Genomic DNA, 6,048 nt, shown 5'->3' on the forward strand with positions numbered 1-6,048 from the left:
CTACTAAAAAAACACCCAGTCACAAACAACACTACGCAAACCGGAAAGAACAACAACAATCTGACCATGTTACTGTGCGAAGACCTCACTCTACACCCCTCCAAACCAAGAACAATATGTGAAACACATCCTCATCACTTAGCATACACTGAACTGTGCGAGTGACATCGCCCCCCAAGAAGAGCTGTCACAAGGTGTTTATCCACAGACAGTGTACATCACAGAGCAGTTACAGGACACATGAGCAAAGACAGGTACAGACACAGAGCAACAGTTACGACAGCAGAGCAAGGACAGTGTCAGGACAGTGCATGACAAAGGACAGTGTACAGGACATGTCATGGCAAAAGACAGTGTACAGGACAGTCAGAGTCATAGGACAGTGTACAGACAGTGAGTCACAGAGCAGGTGTACAGGACATCAAGCAAAGGACAGTGTACAGGACAGTGTCATCCAAGGACAGTGTACAGGACAATTATGACCAAAGGACAGTGTACAGGACAGTCATGGAGTCACAGGACAGTGTACAGGACAGTGTATTGGAGTCACAGAGCAGTGTACAGGACAGTCATGGAGTCAAAGGACAGTGTACAGGACAGTGTATTGGAGTCACAGAGCAGTGTACAGGACAGTCATGGAGTCACAGGACAGTGTACAGGACAGTGTATTGGAGACACAGAGCAGTGTACAGGACAGTCATGGAGTCACAGGACAGTGTACAGGACAGTGTCATTGTCGGTAATGTTCTTTCACATCGTTTTGTTCAATCTAACCCAACCTAACGCTGAATTTAACCTGAAACAGTCAATAACCCTGCCATTTCTATGTCCTTGTGTAATGTATAGTTTATGTCTGCTTGTACCTTGACGTGGTGAATGGACTTTCAATTGAACGGGCCATGCATGCTCAACAACGCAATATAACACTCTACTTTATCATGCTTACCTTTCCTTCCTTTCCTTTGTAGAAATGACTGATAAAAAATATACGGTTGTAGAATTCCTGGACGGCGCAATGGCTGCTGTTCCCAGCACCTGGGTTGAGAGGGAAAAAAGGTACTTTTAATGTTAATGCCTAGATAAAATTATGTGTTTTCTGCAATACATTTTACTTATTTTTACTTTTCAGGGAATATTTTCAACTGGACCAACAAGGAGGTCACAAGAAAGGTTATAAAGGCGCTGGGGGACAAGAGAGGTGGAGGAAATTCCCTCTTAAAAAATATGGCTTAGGACAGGTAAAACAAATATATAAAAAAACATAAACACTAATGGTAGACATCAGTCATGTGTTAAGGCTGAAGAATTGCAAACCTGGTTATATGGAGGCAAAACATATTGTACTTAACATGTTGGGCTTCTAAACTGCATGAAAGATTTCCCCATTTTGTCCTTAAGATTCATACAGCAGGCTGAGAGGAAAGGAGGCCACTTTCACCTCAAACATAGAAAGTGAGGCAGAAATAAGCAAAAAAAATAGAAAAGAAACACCAAAAGGCCAATTCGCTACAATAGAGAGTCCTCCGACGGTAAGTCTCCATAGCTGCCCCTTCCCTCTAGAACCATGACCACTCTGACCTAACCACCTCAAAATCACCCTTGAAGACCCACTTTATCAGATCTACTGTTCTTGATGTTAACAATCTAATTTTTCTTTACTTTGCAGATGAAATGTCCCAAAAAAAAAAAGAAAAAAGGAACAGAGCCAGCCCCAACCAAAACCCTCCCAATTCCTCCAGAATGTAAGTACAATTCTACAGGGGAAACTACGATTTATTTCGAAACGACTTCTATTAACTAAAAAAATTCTAAATGATAGACAACAACCGGAAGACAGTACAACAGTACAACACTAAAACAGTAGTGAACCATGAGAGTGATTCAGAGACTCCAGGTAAGGCATAAACGAAACCCTTAAATGTTCTGCTGTTTTGCTGTACTCATACCTTTGCTGATGGAGTCTCCCTTTTTTGGATCACTAGATGAGCTCTACTCGCAAGACATGTTTTTAGGCCCAAAACAAGGTGGGTAGGGAAGCCCAGAGTCTCCAGGGTCTCCAGGGTATCTTGCGTCCTTCACTAACACCCTTGTGCAGAGTAAGTAAAATACACACTATTGAAATTACAAAAAAGAATATTAAGTGTTAAAACTGCATTTCACAATCATGCATTTCTTGAAATTGCAGTGATTGGTCTATCTCCTTTCTTGAATTCACAGTTTTAAATAACCTGTAAAAACAAACCATAACAATAATATTGAAATCACTAATAGTTCTGTTTTACAACAGGCAATTCACATACTACGGCAGAGAGAATGGTGCTTAGTAAGTCCAGTTTAAAAAAAATACATTAGAGGCTATGAATATACAAAAATATTACACAAAAGCTGTTTTGTTGAGGTTTTGATGATCATCCCCAGTTGTGGATGACTGTTGTATCACTGTTCCTTTTATCACCTTCCTGTCCCAACTATTGTATTGGTGTCACAAAACAGTGTATTATTATTGTCGTTATTATTATTACTAATACATTTTCATATCATTTATTAATGTCTCAACATTTGTAACATCAATTACAAATATGTCTTCTTTTCTCATTTGAAGCTGAGCGCAATACAACACAGGTGGCAAATGACAGTAAGTATTAATACTGTGGTATACTCAGTCAGTCAGTTAGTCAGCCAGCTGTCTTTAAGGAACATGCCACCTTTTTTGGGAAATTACCCTGTTTGCAGTGTGCCCCAGTGTTATTTAAATTCATCTAGAAGACCTCCTAGCCAATTTCCCAAAAGGTGGAATGTTCCTTTAATTGCATGTTTCATTAAGATAGTATTTACATAACAAAGTTCTTTATTTCTTTATAGAATTGTGATACATTCCTTATTTGTTTAGACTTTCAGATGAAAGTTTTAATGAAATTGGACCAAATTATTGAACAACAGCAACAAATTCTAAATTACCAAAAACAAAATATGCCACCTGTGAGTGAGTCAGAGGACATCATTGACCGTCCCTGCGAGACCCTGGAGGACCTGGAGACATTGTGCCCACAACTGGGCTGATGATGGCATACAACAGGGCGGTGGCAGCTAACAATGATCTCTTCATATCTTTCAGACTATGTACCTGCGCTCACTTGGCGGAGCAAACCTGAATGCAGCCGTCAGAAGAATCCCCCGCCGGGTGGGCAAAAATGACCTCTGTTCAAATTTTAGTTTTAAAGGGAGGCAGACAGAGAGAACTGTGTGAAGCAATGATTGGTAAGCTGTTATTGCAATAAAGACTTTATTACTTATTACAATTAGGGTTGGGTATTGTTTGGGTTTCGGTGCCCAACCCTATGTACAATGTTAACACTTGGAGCTGTTTGACATCTCTAACCTCTATTATGTGTTTTAGGAGCATGCCAGAAATTGCATAAAGTGAAGGCAAATGAGGTGGAAGATGCCATTGGCCAGATGCTGAAATTAGAGCCACACAGACAATTAAAGTGGTATGAGTCATTAATGATTTCACCATAACTGCTCTCTTAAAATTATTTTGATTAATCCCTAATAACAATCTTGCATTTTGTTCTTTGAGGCCTAAGAAACCTCGTGGGGTGTTGGCCCCACCAAAACCCGGTTTGGAAGGGGGGGTAAGGCAAGTGTGAGCGAAGCACACCCAACCTAGCCCCAGCTATGTAGCAGTGGAGCGTTTTACTGCTAGAGGCTAGCGACATGCCTACATTGACCTGAGCATGTGCGAGTGCCAAAGATAGTAGTGAAGAAGATGAAAAGAGGTCTCACTCTGTAGCAAAACAGAAACAGGTAAAGAGACTACAGCAGTGAGAGAGCTGTGCAGTACAACAACAATATGGTGTTTTTGAAAATTAAACATAAACCTATTCTGGTACAATTAAAAACAATTATAACCGAAATAGCTTGGCTTTAAGATGGAAGAGGAAAGGAGAAGGAGAAGTACAAAACTTTAGTTTAAAATAAAATCTAATTTATGGATCGCAGGTCCTGTCATTTACTTGCTATAGTGGATAAGGATTATGATGATTAGTACAAATTCCAGTGATATCAGTGTTCTACTAATAGTAGGCCTAGTACTACATGTATATATCTATATAGCAATGACTGCAGAGACAGTTTTGATCAGTGGGACAGATAGATGTACAGGTGGGAAAGTGATTTGGAGAAAACGAAGATGGATGAAGCTTCAGGGAAATGCTGATAAGTATTATCAACTCATGATGGACCGAATTCATTGAGAATGTATTTTTAAATATATCTGACATTTTCTGTGTGGAAAATTAATATTATCATTTATTTGTTTCAGTGTTCTAACCCTTTTCATGGATCCCTGCGATGTGCACTTTCAGCCTCTAATGTAAGTTAAGTAAGCACTATATCTGCTTTTGAACAAATCTTGCAACGACGAAAGCAAAGGGGAAATTAATCAATATCAGTCTATAAAAATTGTGTCCTTTTATCCAAATACAAAAACTGTGTCTTTTCAGTGTGCACTTGTGATTCAATACTCACATTTGATTTTCATTGTCCTCCCAAGGGTGCTTTTGGAAAGGACATGAAAATTAGCCACTTTGGTCAGCTGTCACCCATGGGCCTTGTCTCATCCCACTTGTGACCACACAACAGAGGCCTCCTTTGGTAAAGAAAAGAAAAGGGTATGACTATGATCATGCAGGTTCTACAGGCTCAAAATGTATATATATATGGCATGAAATTAACACCCGCCCACCCGCCAAATGCGGGTGAATTTTGCAATTGGCAGGTAACACTGTCAATCTACCTGCCACTTTGGCGGGTAGCCACACAAACACACACAATCACACACGGTGGATGCAGGAAAAAACGCAGATGAGACCTACAGGATGACCTAAATTGAGGACAGCTACTTTATTGTAAGTGCAATGATAAGTTAAAGTTCAATATCAAACCGTATGAACGTGAGTCCCAGCCCAGGATAGGAAATTAACTAACAATGTAAAGATCAACAAGCCACTGACACATATTTTCGTATTTGATTCATTCAATAAATTATTATTTTGTGTCTTAAATCCACCAGCCGTTTTCATATTATACCAACATCATCAGCCTGAGCCTTTTTGGTAAGGTTCCTAGAAAATCTCAGCCCAGAGTAATTAATTAATAGTACTAATTATTATTCTCCCCAAAACAAGTTTCCTTTTTATTTATTTTTTAGTTTTAAGAACTATACAAAAAAATGTGCAACTTCTTTGCAACAACTCATGTGTTATGGTCCACATTCACCAGTGTTTTTTTGTTGTGGTGCGCATAGGCTACTCCTGATTTTGTCAGTCCTCTCATCTCTTATATGCAGTGGCATAACGAGCCAACACCGGACCCCTATGCAGTATTATCAAGGCTGGACCCCCTACTACAGCACGTGCGCAATGTCCATGAGTAGGCTACCATGAATAGGACAGGACAGGATCATAGAGACACAGCAAGTCCTGTTTTTCACCTTTTATGAGACAAAAAAGTTGCTGGTCAAAAAAGTTAACTTCATGCCCTGTATATATATATATATATATATATATATATATATATATATATATATATATATATATATATATATATATACATTGATTTGCTCAAAAAATAGCAATTTGCTGACCAAGTTTGTCAAAAATGTTTGAAGTAATAGCAAAAGATGATTAACGCAGATTAACCCCCTTGAGAAAGAAAATTGTCGTGTTTTCATTTTAATATGTTTTTATAATTGACAATATGTATGTTTACAATGGACTCATGACTTTTTGGGATCATTTATTGTGTTATGGACTGAAGCTTTTTGCCCATTGTCTTAAGGACTTTGGAGAGCACAGATGACAAGGGAGACATTTCTCCTCCATGAGAAATTAATGGACAAATCAAGGACAAACTGTCGCATTTTTTCTTCTTCCTTGTTTTCACACCTAGACATTGCCCAACAATGAAAACAATAATATGACTTTTCGCAAGGCAGTGTGTTGGCATGTCACAGCCATTTTATTCACAGGTGAAAGCAGCCTCCAG

General features: G+C 39.0%; 1 long non-coding RNA gene across 1 annotated transcript; it reads left to right on the plus strand.

The window, feature by feature from the left end:
* Window positions 1-1,666: 1,666 nt before the first annotated feature.
* On the plus strand, window positions 1,667-3,552 carry LOC120567187. Its single transcript, XR_005640532.1, has 7 exons — window positions 1,667-1,742; window positions 1,820-1,894; window positions 1,983-2,096; window positions 2,288-2,323; window positions 2,603-2,635; window positions 2,891-3,258; window positions 3,398-3,552. It is a non-coding gene; the product is annotated as an uncharacterized LOC120567187 (long non-coding RNA).
* Window positions 3,553-6,048: the final 2,496 nt, after the last annotated feature.

Source organism: Perca fluviatilis, chromosome 10, assembly GCF_010015445.1.
Source record: "Perca fluviatilis chromosome 10, GENO_Pfluv_1.0, whole genome shotgun sequence".
Taxonomy (NCBI): domain Eukaryota; kingdom Metazoa; phylum Chordata; class Actinopteri; order Perciformes; family Percidae; genus Perca; species Perca fluviatilis.